This window comes from Sus scrofa, chromosome 1 (genome assembly GCF_054392235.1).
Source record: "Sus scrofa isolate SSC_HxYL_T2T_F1_AM1 chromosome 1, Sscrofa_HxYL_maternal_Yorkshire_Landrace_v2.0, whole genome shotgun sequence".
Classification (NCBI taxonomy): domain Eukaryota; kingdom Metazoa; phylum Chordata; class Mammalia; order Artiodactyla; family Suidae; genus Sus; species Sus scrofa.
The window spans coordinates 44591153-44604683 of NC_139383.1; the positions used below are offsets into that span (position 1 = coordinate 44591153).

General features: G+C 37.4%; 1 protein-coding gene and 1 long non-coding RNA gene across 7 annotated transcripts in view; both read left to right on the forward strand.

Annotated features, from left to right (window-relative positions):
• Nucleotides 1-13531, forward strand: part of PHF3 (PHD finger protein 3) — a 1103753-nt gene that overhangs the window by 397068 nt on the left and 693154 nt on the right. The window lies entirely within an intron of this gene.
• The window catches only part of LOC146406051 (uncharacterized), a 215811-nt gene that overhangs the window by 30247 nt on the left and 172033 nt on the right, over nt 1-13531 (forward strand). The gene's annotated exons all lie outside the window — the stretch shown is intronic.

The window sequence follows — 13531 nt, forward strand, 5'->3', positions numbered from 1 at the left end:
AAATGAATCAGAAATCAAGATAGCACATTACTAAAGTATTATTATTCATTATATTACATAAAATTATGACACCAAACATATTCTTCTTTGTAATTTGCAAATGCGTATTACTCATATGTCACCATTATGATTCTATTACTTTCTTTTTTAAAGGAAAAAGCTTTGTATTTTAGTACCTTTAACTGCATGTTTCCTCCTGCTTTTTTGTCTGATGTTCTCATATTTTCATTTTGTGTAGGGCTCCACAAAATATATAGTTGATCCTGCCCATCTCCTCTACCATTGCTCACCTCCTATTAGGAACCTAACACATTTATTTCTAATATTGAATCCACAGTTATCCTTCTACCTTGGCATTCCTTTGGTTATGTTGTTTCTCTTGTTTAGAATGACTTTCCTACCTTCTTACCTTACAAATCCCACTCACTCTTTCAGACTCAGTTCCACCTATAGATATATTATATTCCTGTGGTGCTTTGTACATACATTGGTTATAGCCTTATTATTTTGTATGTTTGTATGTTTCTTGCTTTTGCCAGCTTCTGATCTCCTTGAAGGCAGAGAGTCTACTTCTTTAACTGATAGCATTTCTTAGTATCTAATAACTGAGATTTTCATATTTTGGAAGTTTAATGGATATGATTAAGCAGTTTATTGAGGAGAACAGCAGTCAACAAAATTAGTAATAAGGTGCTACTGATAATTTGGCTGAAGCATTGATGAGGGTCTCTCCAGCTGATCAGCAAGTGCTCTTACCCTTTCATTGCTATATTCCTGGACAAGTGACATAGAAGCTAAGATCTGAGGAATTAGTTGACATTAGGCAGACAAAAGGGAACTAGAAGAGGACAGCATCAAAAGAAGAAGGGATGCAGTGCAAAGGCCTAGAGCAGGAAAGAACATGATGAGTCCCAGGAGATGATGATATTTTCCTCCTCAAGATGCATCTTTGTTCTGAGAGGATGGCCTTCACAATGAGAGGAGGAATTATAGGAATACTGCTCTCCATCCCCAGGACTCCAGGTAAACTTTTAGGATTCATCTCTTGGTCAGTAATACTGACAGTCAAAATATTTAGCAAAATATTTAATGTAATAGGTAGAACTCTCCTTATCACTAAAGTTTGAAATCATCTACCAGCTCGTTAGCTAGTCATTGATGTTATTTGTCCAACTGGATGGTTTCCTCAATTGATGAGTCTGTATCACAGAGGTTCATTTCTGGGTATGGGATAGATGGGGTGACTTAGGTCTGTGGTTAGATATGGCATCTAGATCACAATGGGAAACAGGTAAGAATGAAGGATCCTGGCAAACCCATTTCTGTCAGCATAGGAAGAAACATTTTTTAAAGCCTGTGACCTTTGCATATAAAATAAAGCCCAATGTGAAGGTCATATCTCCCTGAGTGGGACACAGTTAACATGCCTAAGAGTTTCCCTAGGATAAAATGTTTTTCTTTTTGTTAAATTTAGAACATTAATTACATCTTAAAATATTATAGTTGGTTGTAATACATGTTGATTCCTTGATTTTGGCAACTATAGGTAGCTAACAACTACAAAATATCTGAAAATGACCTAAGGATTTTAAGCTGAATGAGATTATGGGTCTTATTTGTCTTTTCTGGTCCTTGAGACTGTTTTATTTTTATATGTTCTCTCTCAAGTCTTCTGTGGAATCAGTCCTAGAAAAAAAATGATAAAACTTATAAAATTTATAAATGTGCTATTTTTTGCTTTTGCTCTATAGTGACTTAACATGTAGTAACGTTTTTGTGAAAGGGGTATGAAAGGAAAGAAGACATGCTCATACAGCTAATTTTAGGTATTTATAAAGTACAAATTATGTTTATAATTACTTTTCTTGGTCAATATGCTTCAACTGTTACTGATAAACCAGAAGGAAAGGGAAGAGTGAGTATGGGAGGTCGTGTGGGAGTTCATACTTCATCTCCAAAAAAAAAAAAAAAAAAAAAAAAAAGAAGTCTAAATGAAAGGCAGTGAGTGAAAGAGGAAGAGAAAGTGAGGAAGTTCATTTCCTACAGTAAAAAATGTACTACTATGGGTTGTAAGCTGAGGATGTCTAAGGACTTTAAAGATGGACCCTGTGAAATTTTAGAAGTTATTGATGAAATAGTATACCAAGGTGAACTATATTAAAATACTTTTTCCAACCATTCCAGAAATCATGGTCCAAGTTGGCCTGTGAAGCCTGGTAGGTCACGCACTTTTGACTGTAGCTCAGATTGCTGGGAGACACATCTTCCTCATTAGTTTCGGGTGACAGCCCAGCACACTGTGCAGGAGAGATCCACTTGTAGAGAAAGAGAGAAGAGGGAGAGGAAGATTTAGCACTGCATTTTCACAGGGCAAGAAATTCCACCCCAGCTCCAATGTGTGTTGGCCTGTTGCCTGGGATCTCGTTAAACACATGACCATCACTCTTCTGCCTATTTCTGGCTTGGATTTGGAACTTCGTGGCTAAGCAAACCCTAGTTGGAGCTAAAATTAGGCAGCCAAATTGTGACAAGACATACTTGTCTTCAACAAAGCAGAGATACCTGCTTAAGAAAAATTGGATCTATCCATTGGTCAGTGTCAGTCACATTCATCTTAGCAGCCTGTTTCTATTGAGAAAAATCTGAATTAAAATAGACTAACCAGCTAGACCGTATTCTGCCTTTCAGCCTGCTAGTAGTGCCGCAGCAGCCCAGTTCTGTTGCAAATGGGCTGCTCTAGCAGGAGGAGAGTAAGGAGTGAAACAATGTAACAAACTATTGACATGGATGGTGAAAAGCAGAGGGAATAGATATAACCATATCCTTTGGATTAACGTAATTTTTTGATTTCCAAGATATCAGAGTTTGGAAGTCTTCCGCACTATGGGAATTTATAGTGTCTAAAGTATGAGAGTTTACAGCATTCTCTTTCATTTGACAAGTATCTGATAGAAGAGGAATTGTCATCAAAACTAATGCAAAGAGTAGTAACAATAACACCTTGTTTAAAAATATTTTTTACACATACTTTTCCAGGCATCTCAGTCAATATCTTTTGACTGTCTACTTTATGGATGTGGTATTGTGGGGAATTCAGAGATGAATCAGAAATTTTCTCTCCCTTCAAGGAGCATAGGATCTATTTAGGGGCAAGAAATGAATGCAGGAAAAAATAAAACAACAAGAAAGAATTCAGTATAAGTTTGAGATAATATAGAAGAGGTATTTATAAAATGGTGCATGGTTAACTGTCATATTCAATCTACTGAATATTTTAAAGGGAAATATAATTTCTGTTTTCAGTGATGATGTGTTGAGATTTTAAAGAATGTGTGGATGAGATTGATGGAGAGAGTGATATGAAGAAAATATAGAGACTGAAAGTGCAAGAAAGGTTGGAGGGGGTGGTGAATACATTTTTTTTCTTGGCGCTTAGGGATTATATAGGGAAGCAGTTGTTTTTACATAGGAGGTACATAGCTGCACACTTGTTTGAGAGATGAAGCCATTATAAGTCCAGAGGAAGTCTGAAGAGACAGAGCTTTTTAGCATCTGTAAGGACTCAAACCTGGGGAACCAGACAGGTCGTTACTCTTTACATTACGTAATAATTAATACCAGGGCCAAAACACAAACAAAAAAAAAATGAACCACACACAAAAAAAGAACCAAACCAAATCAACCAAATAACACCTCTTTTTCCTTCCACATATAGCCACTTGCAGGTTAAGGAACCCATTCTCCCTGGAATTGCAAGGTTGATCCTTCCTTCTTAGTCATAGCTGTGATCCATCCTAGCTCTCTCTTTTCTAAATTAGAGTATAGTTGATTTACAGTGTTGTGTGAATGGAATACTACTCAGCCATAAAAAGGAAAAAAATAATGCCATTTGCAGCAACATGGATCCATCTAGAGATTCTCATAATAAGTGTAGTTAAGTCAGTAAAAGAAAGACAAATACCATATGATATCACTTATATGTGGAATCTAAAATGTGGCACAAATGATCCAATCTGCAGAATAGAAACAGACTCACAGACATGGAGAGCAGACTTGTGGTTTCCAAAGGGGGTGGGGTGGGAGGAAGTGGCATCCCATTTCTCTTGAAATATGTACCTCATGACCACATTCCCATCTCTGTTCTTCCAGAGTATCTTAGCTCTGTATTATATCACTAGCCATCCAGTCACCTAAGCCTTTGTGTCAGGATGGAGCTTTTTGTTGTTGTTGGCTACTTGTCACTTCCAGTCCTTATGTTTAGTGGAGAGGAAGAGAGTTAGCAGAATAACACCAAAGTTATACCCTGGGGTTGGGGTAGAGGGGCATCAAATTAGGAAGAGGGAGGTGTGTTTTGTACTGTGCTGTATTCTGAGAAATACCAGGATCCAATATTGTTCTTGCAGGATGGAAGCAGAACTAGGTCTTGCCAGCCTCAGACAAAGGGGTTAGAATCTTGCTGGCCTCAGCCACTCAGTGGTTGCTGGATGGAGCCTGGACAGTCAGGGTAGTGAGATAAAAGAAAGAGGTTCTGGGCATCCTACCAAGGCCAACTTTGTTTGAATTGAAATATCAAAAAAAAAATTTTTTTTCGCATCCTATTTTGAGCTCCAATTGGATAACTAAGTCTGTAAGGCTAGTTTCTTTTTTGGTAATGGACAAAGCCTACTTACCTTCCCAAGCACCATGGAACATGTAAAAGCAAGGTTAACCAGAAATCTCTGGATCACCAGTGGTCCTTTCTTCTTCCTCATTGCAGGCATCCAGTTGACTTCTAAAATCTATCAATTCCTTCTCTTAAAGATTTCAGAATCAGTGCCATTCTTTGCAATACTAGCACCTTTATTGTCTAGGAAAGCATCGGTTTCCATGGTGATTCCCATCGCAGCATCTTAATTGGCTTCACTACCTTTAGCTTTGCCAAACCACCCTCCATGTGGCAGCCATCACCTCTGGTCAGACCATTTCCCTGATTAAAATTCTTCTGTAGCTTTCTACTGCCCTCTGGACCAAGTACATTTTTAACTCCTTTTAGGCTGTCAGAAGTACTCTGCTGCTTCTCAGAAACTTTCAACATTTTTTCTTTTTAATGTAGAAGACAATTCCCTGTTTTGATTTCACTAACTCCAATTCCTCTGTCAGGTATATTTCTACAACTACCTTTGAGTGTCTTTCCTAATGCTTCTCAAATCTGCCTCATATTAGGTTATATGTTCTTGTTTCTATAGCAACTTGCCCCATCCCCCCACATAGCACTATGTCTTTTTTTGTTTTTTTTCTCTTCAAACTCCAATTTATTCATTTATTTATTTTTGCCTTTAACTCAATGAATCTTATTATATTTATATATTTACAATATTTGCAAATATTTTCTCCCATTCTGTGGGTTGTCTTTTTGTTTTGTTTAGTCTTTCCTTTGCTATGCAAAAATTTTTGTTTCATTAGGCCCCATTTGTTCATTTTTGTTTTTACTGCCATTACTCTAGGAGGTAGATCTGAGAAGATATTGCTATGATTTATGTCAGAGAGTGTTGGGCCTATGTTTTCCTCTAAAGGTTTTATAGCATCTGGTCTTATATTAGGTCTTTAATCCATTTTGAGTTTATTTTTGTATATGGTGTTAGGAAGTGTTCTGATTTCATTCTTTTACATGCAGCTGTCCAGTTTTCCAAGTACCATTTATTGAAGGGACTGTCTTTTCTCCATAGTATATTCTTTCCTCCTTTGTCATAGATTAGTTGACCATAGGTGTGTGGGGTTTAATATTGGGCTTTCTATCCTGTTCCACTGATCTCTATTTCTGTACCTGTACCATGCTGTTTTGATGACTATAGCTTTGTAGTATAATCTGAGGTCAGGGAGCCTGATTCTTCCAGCTCCATTTTTCTTTCTCAGGATGGCTTTGGTTATTCTTGGTCTTTTGTGCTTCCAAACAAACTTTAAAATATTTTGTTCTAGTTCTCTGAAAAATGTCCTTGGCTATTTGATAGGGATTACATTGACTCTGTAGATTGCCTTGGGCCGTATAGTCCTATTTTGACAATATTGATTATCCCAGTCCAAGAACATGGGGTATATCTTTCCATATGTTTGTGTCATCTTGATTTCTTTCACTGGCGTCTTATAATTTTCAGAGTACAGGTCTTTTGTCTCTTTAGGTAGGTTTATTCCTAGGTATTTTATTCTTTTTGATGTGACAGTAAATAGGATTGTTTCCCTAACTTCTCTTTCTGATCTTGCATTATTAGTATGTAGAAAAACAGTGGGTTTCTGCATATTAATTTTGTATCCTGCAACTTTACCAAATTCATTGATGAACTCAACAGTTTTCTGGTTGCATCTTTAGGATTTTCTAGGTATAGTATCATGTCATCTGCGAAGTTTTGCTTCTTCCTTTCCAATTTGGATTCCTTTTATTTCTTTTTCTTCTCTCACTGCCATGGTTAGGACTTCCAAAACTATGTTGCATAGTAGTGGCGAGAGTGGCCATGCTGTCTTGTTCCTGATCTTAGTGGGAATTCTTTCAGATTTTCACCATTGAGAATGTTGTTAGCTGTGGATTTGTCATACATGGCCTTTATTAAGTTGGGGTAGGTTCCCTCTATGCCCAGTTTCTGGATGGTTTTTATTTAACATTTTTTTTAACCGGAAATGGGTATTGGATTTTATCAGAAGCTTTTTATGCATCTATTGAGAGGATCATATGGTTTTTATTTTTCAGTTTGTTAATGTGATATATCACACTGATTGATTTGCACATGTTGAAAAATACTTGTATCCTTGGGATAAATCCCACTTCATCATGGTGTACAATGCTTTTAATGTATTGCTGGATTTGGTTTGCTAGAATTTTGTTGAGGATTTTTTCATCTATATTCATAAGAGATATTTACCTGTAGTTTTCTTTGTGTGTGTGTGTGTGTGTGTGTGTGTGTGTGTGTGTGTGTGTGTGGTATCTTTGTCCAGTTTTGGTATCAGGGTGATGATGGCCTCATAGAATGTGTTTGGGATATTTCTCCCTCTGCAATTTTTTGGAATAGTTTCAGGAAGGATAGGTGTTAGCTCTTCTCTAAATGTTTGATATAATTTGCCTGTGAAGCTGTCTGGTTCTGGACTTATGTTTGTTGGAAGATTTTTAAGCACAGTTTCAATGTCAGTACTTGTGATTGGTTCATTCATCTTTTCTATTTTGTTTTTGTTTAGTCTTAGAAGATTGTACTTTTCTAAGAATTTGTACATTTCTTGCAGGTTGTCCATTTTATTGGCATATAATTGCATGTAGTAGTCACTTATGATCCTTTGTATTTCTGTCAAGTACGTTGTTACTTCTCCTTTTTCATTTCTAATTTTATTGATTTGAGTTCTCTCTCTTTTTTTCTTGATGAGTTTGGCTAAGGGTTTATAAGTTTTATTGATCTTTTCAGAGAACCAGCTTTTCATTTCATTGATCTTTTCTATAGTTTTCTTCATTTCTATTTCATTTATTTCTGCTCTGATCTTTAGGATTTCTTTCCTTCTGCTAACTTTGAGTTTTGTCTATTCTTCTCACTCTAGTGGCTTTAGATGTAAAGTTAGGTTGTTTATTTGAGCTTTTTCTTGTTTCCTGAGGTAGGCTTGTATTGCTATAAACTTTCCTCTTAGAACTGCTTTTGCTTTATCCCATAGGTTTTGGAGTGTTGTATCTTCGTTGTCATTTGCTGCTAGGTATTTTTTAATTTCCTATGACTTCTTCAGTGATCCATTGGTTGTTTAGTAGCATGTTATTTAGTCTCCACGTGTTTGTGATTTTTTGCAGTTTTTTTTCTTCTTGTTGATTTCCAGTCGTATAGCATTGTGGTTGGAAAACATGCTTGATATGATTTCAATTTTCTTAAATTCACCCAGGCTTGATTGGTGACTCAGAATATGATCTATCCTGGAGACCTGCATTTGTACCTTCCTCTTCTCACAATTTGTGGTTTTGGTGGCATATTAGTGTGTGGATGATTTCCTGCCTTTACTATATGTATGCTTTTACTGGTGAGCCTTGACATTTGTAATATTTTTGTTTCTAGTTGTGGCCTTTTCTTTTCTGCCTAAAGAAGTTCCTTTAGTATTTGTTGTAAAGCTGTTTTAGTGGTGCTGGATTCTCTTAGCATTTACTTATCTGTAAAGCTTTTGATTTCTTTTTCAAATCTGAGTGAAAGCCTTGATGGGTAGAGTAAACTTTTTTTGGTCTCTTTTTAGGGTGGCATCCACGGCATATGGAGGTTCCCAGGCTAGGAGTCTAATCAGAGCTGTAGCCGCTGGCCTATGCCACAGCCAATGCCAGATCTGAGTCATGTCTGCAACCTACACCACAGCTCATGGCAACCCCAGATCCTTAACCCACTGAGTGTGGCCAGGGATTGAACCTGTATCCTCATGGTTCCTAGTCAGATTCATTTCCACTGTGCCATGACAGGAACTCCTGGGTAGAGTAATCTTGGATGGAGATTTTTTCCTCTCATCACTTTAAGTGTACCATGCCACTCCCTTCTGGCCTACAGATTTTCTGCTGAAAAAAATCTGCCTTGTTGGGGACCCTTGTGTGTTGTTTCTTTTCCCTAGTTGCTTTCAACTTTTTCTCTTTGTCTTTAATTTTTGTCAGTTTGATCAATATGTATCTTGTGGTGTTCCTCCTTGGGTTTATTTTTATATGGTACTCATTGTGCTTCCTGGATTTGAGTGAATGATTCCTTCCCCATGTTAGGAAGTTTTTGGCTATTGTCTCTTCAAATATTTTTTTCTGGCTCTTTCTCTCTCTCTTCTCCTTTTGGCACCCATATTATATGGATATTGGTGCATTTAACATTGTTTCAGAGTTATCTTAGACTGTCTTCATTTCTTTTTTTTTTTTATAATTTTTTAAATTTTCGCACTGTACAGCAAGGGGGTCAGGTTATCCTTACATGTATACATTACAATTACAGTTTTTCCCCCACCCTTTCTTCTGTTGCAACATGAGTATCTAGACATAGTTCTCAATGCTATTCAGCAGGATCTCCTTGTAAATCTATTCTAAGTTGTGTCTGATAAACCCAAGCTCCCGATCCCTCCCACTCCCTTCCCCTCCCATTAGGCAGCCACAAGTCTCTTCTCCAAGTCCATGATTTTCTTTTCTGAGGAGATGTTCATTTGTGCTGGATATTAGATTCCAGTTATAAGTGATATCATATGGTATTTGTCTTTGTCTTTCTGGCTCATTTCACTCAGGATGAGATTCTCTAGTTCCATCCATGTTGCTGCAGATGGCATTATGTCATCCTTTTCATGGCTGAGTAGTATTCCATTGTGTATATATATACCACCTCTTCCGAATCCAATCATCTGTCGATGGACATTTGGGTTGTTTCCATGTCCTGTCTTTTCAATCTTTTTTCTCTTTTCTGTTCCAGGTCAGTGATTTGCACCAGTCTATCCTTCACCTCTCTTATTCATTCTTCTGCCTCCTGTATTCTGCTATTGGTTGCTTCTAGTGAATTTTTTATTTTAGTTATTATATTTTGCATCTCTGCTTGATTAATCCTTAAATCTTCTATTTTTTTGCTCAGTGTTTCCAATTTATCAATCTTTGCCTCCAGTTTACTTCCAAAATCTTTAATCATCTTACTCTCATCAGTCTAATATCTTTTTCATGGGGGTTTGTAATCTCCAGCTTACTTAGCTATTTTTCTGGGGTTTTTTTCCCTTTTCTGAGTCATAATTCTCTGGGTTTTCATTTTGTATAGATTTTTGGTGTGGTCTACTTTTTGCAGACAGTAGGGTTGTAGCCTCTCTTGTCTCTGATGTCCACTCCCCTTGTGGCTTGCTGCAGGCTTCCTGATAGGAGGGATGGATGATTGCCCACTGGGAGGTGGAGCTGATTCTCATTCCCCTGATGGGTAGGGCTTTGTCTCTGGGTGTGATTAGAGGTGGCTGTGTGCGTGGAGGTCTATAGGCAGCCTGTTTGCTGATGGGTGGAGCTGTATTTCCACCCAGATTATTGTTTGGCTTGGGGCTTCTCAGCCCTGATAGGTGAGGCCAGATTTTTCCAAAATGGCCACCTCTAAAGAAACACCCACTGGCGAATATTCCCAAGACCTTTGCCTCCAATGTCTTCCCCCCATAATAAGTGATAGTCATAGTCACCCCCTGTTTTCCCAGGAGATCCTCCAAGAACCACAGGCAGGTCTGACCGGATTCCTGTGGAAACTCTGCTTTGCCCTAGCACCCAGACTCCATTCTCATTTCAAGAATGGAGTCTCCATTTTCCCCAGTCCAGTGGAGCTCCTCCACAGAAGCCCCACTGGCCCTCAATGCCAGATGCTCCACAGGCTCCTCCTCCCAATGCCAGATCCTCTGGTATGGGAACCTAAAATGGAGCCCAGAATTCTCACTCCTGTGGGTGAGCCTCTGCAATGTAGTTACTTTCTAGTTTATGGGTCACCCACCTGGTGGGTATAGGGTTGCTTATATCATGTAATTGCTCCTCCTACTGTCTTGATGTATCCTCATCTTTGTGTTCTAGAGTAGGATATCTTTTTTGATATTTTGAAGTCTATTTTTTTGAAGGTTGTTCAGCAGTTGGTTGTAATTTTGTTGCTTTTATGAGAGAAAGTAAACTCTGATCCTTCTACTCTGACATCTTAATCCCTCAAACTCTCTCTTTTTATACTTGGTTTTAAATTCAATTTTTAAAGTAGACTTCCTTACTAGTGTATAAACTTTGTGAAATCAGGGACCATGACATCTTGCTCACTAGAGTATAACCTGACTATAATCAATCAGTGAAAACTTACTCTATTAAATCCTATTAAAATCCCCTTTAGTTAACAGTGTCAATAAAATATAAAGCATTTTGGATAAGTTTGAGGTAACCTTATGATGAATTCTATAAGGTACTTTAAATAACTGCACAATAATTAAAATAGTCAAATCAAAGCACCCAGAAGGGTATAAACTTTTGCTGATCTTGTGTATTTCATGTCTCACTGAACAATTATATTCATTTAATTTAGATTCTCTAACATATGCCAGGTTTTACTCTAGCTACTGGGGAACAGAAGGGAACTCAATGAGATATTTCTGATAGTTATTATTTGTGCTTTCATGGGATTTCCATTCTGGTGGGATACACAGATAATAAAATAATAAATATCGATGAGATAATTTTATTAAATAAGAGCTAAAGTAGAGAGTAGGGAGCGAAAGGCTGTTACCCTAGGAGATAGTATTAGAGTTGAGACCTGGATGAAGGCTAAATATATATCTATATCTATATATCTTATTATAAATCACAATCACAGAATCCCAAAGAACTTTTGTTCATGTAGTTATATCTACTTATATTTATCATATTAGAAATTAAGTAATATTCACTTATTAATTTATCAAAAATAATCTATTTTACATGTTAACATATTTTTATAAAATATAGGTATATTTTCCAAAATGAAATAATTTTAGTGAGAGGAGTGGTGGTGTTCTATATCTTTTCAAGTCTCTTTTATATCTTGCTTAACAAATGACAGTTGGATTGTCATATCTGGTTCTGTATTTAATCTGTTGCAATATTACATGTCCTGTACCCTCTGGAAAACTCTACTGTTCCCTCTTACAAGAGTGAGAATGAGTAAGAAAAAAAGTCTCTTAGTAGTATTGTGAAAATAGTTTAATTACATAGATTTTTCTCTGAAATGATTTGAGAGCCCTAGGGTTCCCTGAAACCCCTCTTGAGAACCATTTTCTTATACTTACCTTATTTTTCCCAGAGTGCTAGGCCCAAAGTAGATGTTCAGTATATTCTACTTACACACAGACACTATGCATAAATAGTTAACTATGGTGTAACTGTTTTCTGCTTGCAAGTTTGGATATTTAATTATTCTTACACATAAAAAATACAGAAATCCACCAGTTTTCAGCCAATTCAGGATGATAATGGTTTTTTGGTGGAGCTTCAATGTAAGCATGTGAAGAGGTGGGGAGAATATGGGACGCACACACTGCACTGTGTCACCTGGGAATGGCAGTTCACACGTGGGCTGGAGAAAGCTGGGACTGCGGGAATTTCAGGAACCCGAGAAAGTCCAGGGGGGCCAGATCTGGAGCCAATGCCAGGTGCATTAATACAAAAGGTGCTTAGTCAGTGTGATTTTAATGCTCTAAAGAGTGGAGTAGGAGTTGGTGAGACTTCATGGGCCATGAAAGATCCACTTTTCAGTCTAGGATGAAATCTTGTAGATAGTAATTCTAACTATTCGTAAATCTCAAATGCCTTGTTATTAAAGTACTTTCAGACTTTGTATGGCACCAACTGCAGTATCTAATAAGTTTTACCGAAAGATGGGCAGGGATGCCAAGAAATGGGCACCCTTCCACCTCCTTATAAATGACCTTCTCAGAATTGCTTACCAATGAGATTTGGCAGAGAGAGCATCTTGTAACCAGAGGGTAATCACAGTTTTGACAGTTCAAGCTATGCCTGGAGGAAGCCTCTCAGCATGGATGCATATCAAGCCAGATTTGAGACTGCTAATTGGATAGGTTGTTTACAGAGCCCTTTCTCTAAATTCCTATAAATAAGAATAAAAAACTCCATAATATTTTATGGAGTGTGTGATATCTCTAAGTCAGGAAGGGTTTTAGTTACACTGTTTATACTGAGGATATGTGAAGCAAAGACCCTTCTTAAACTTTCAAAAAGTTTATGTGTGAAAGTACCAGTTGACTCCCCCAGACTCTGTGACTGTTACTTAGAAAAACATTAGAAAGGAGTAGAGGAAAACTAAGGACCAATGATATTTCCAATGAAACTGGTAGCCAGCCCTTATGCAGGGTCATGGGAGTGATGTTAATTCTTTGGTTAAAATTCAGACATCAGTAGTGGGAAGGGGAGGAGTGTTAGACACAGATGAAAACTCATATGGATTTATATATCAAGAATTTTTCTTATAAGGATGCACGTTTGGCCTTTTATAAGGGAACTAGAATGCAGGTTAGCCACACTCTTGTGTTGATCAATTCAGGCATGACCTTGACACTTGAGAAGCCAAACCATTCTTCTTTTCTGAAGCCAGCTGTTAACACCAGAAATGCCCTAAGGGGAAATGAGATTTAAGGTGGGCCAAGAAGACTGAGGAAGAGGGAAAAGGTTTTATGTATATCTTAAAAAAAGTTTATGGCTGCACCCGTGGCATAAGGAAGTTCCTGGGTCAAGGATCATACTCTTGCCTCCTCAGTGACCTGATCCACTGCAGTCAGATTCTTATCCCACTGCATCACAGTGAGAACTCCTACAAATTTTATTGAAGTATAGTTGACTTACAATGTTGTATTAGTTTCAGGTGTACAGCAAAGTGAATCAGTTATTCATATGCATATATCCATATCAGATTCTTTCCCCATATACGTTATTACAGAATATTGAGTAAAGTTCCCTGTGCTATACAGTCGTTATGATCATCTTATGACTTAATTTTACATTGCTTTTCCTGAACTGGAAATGCAGTTGCAAAATAAATGATGTTTGATT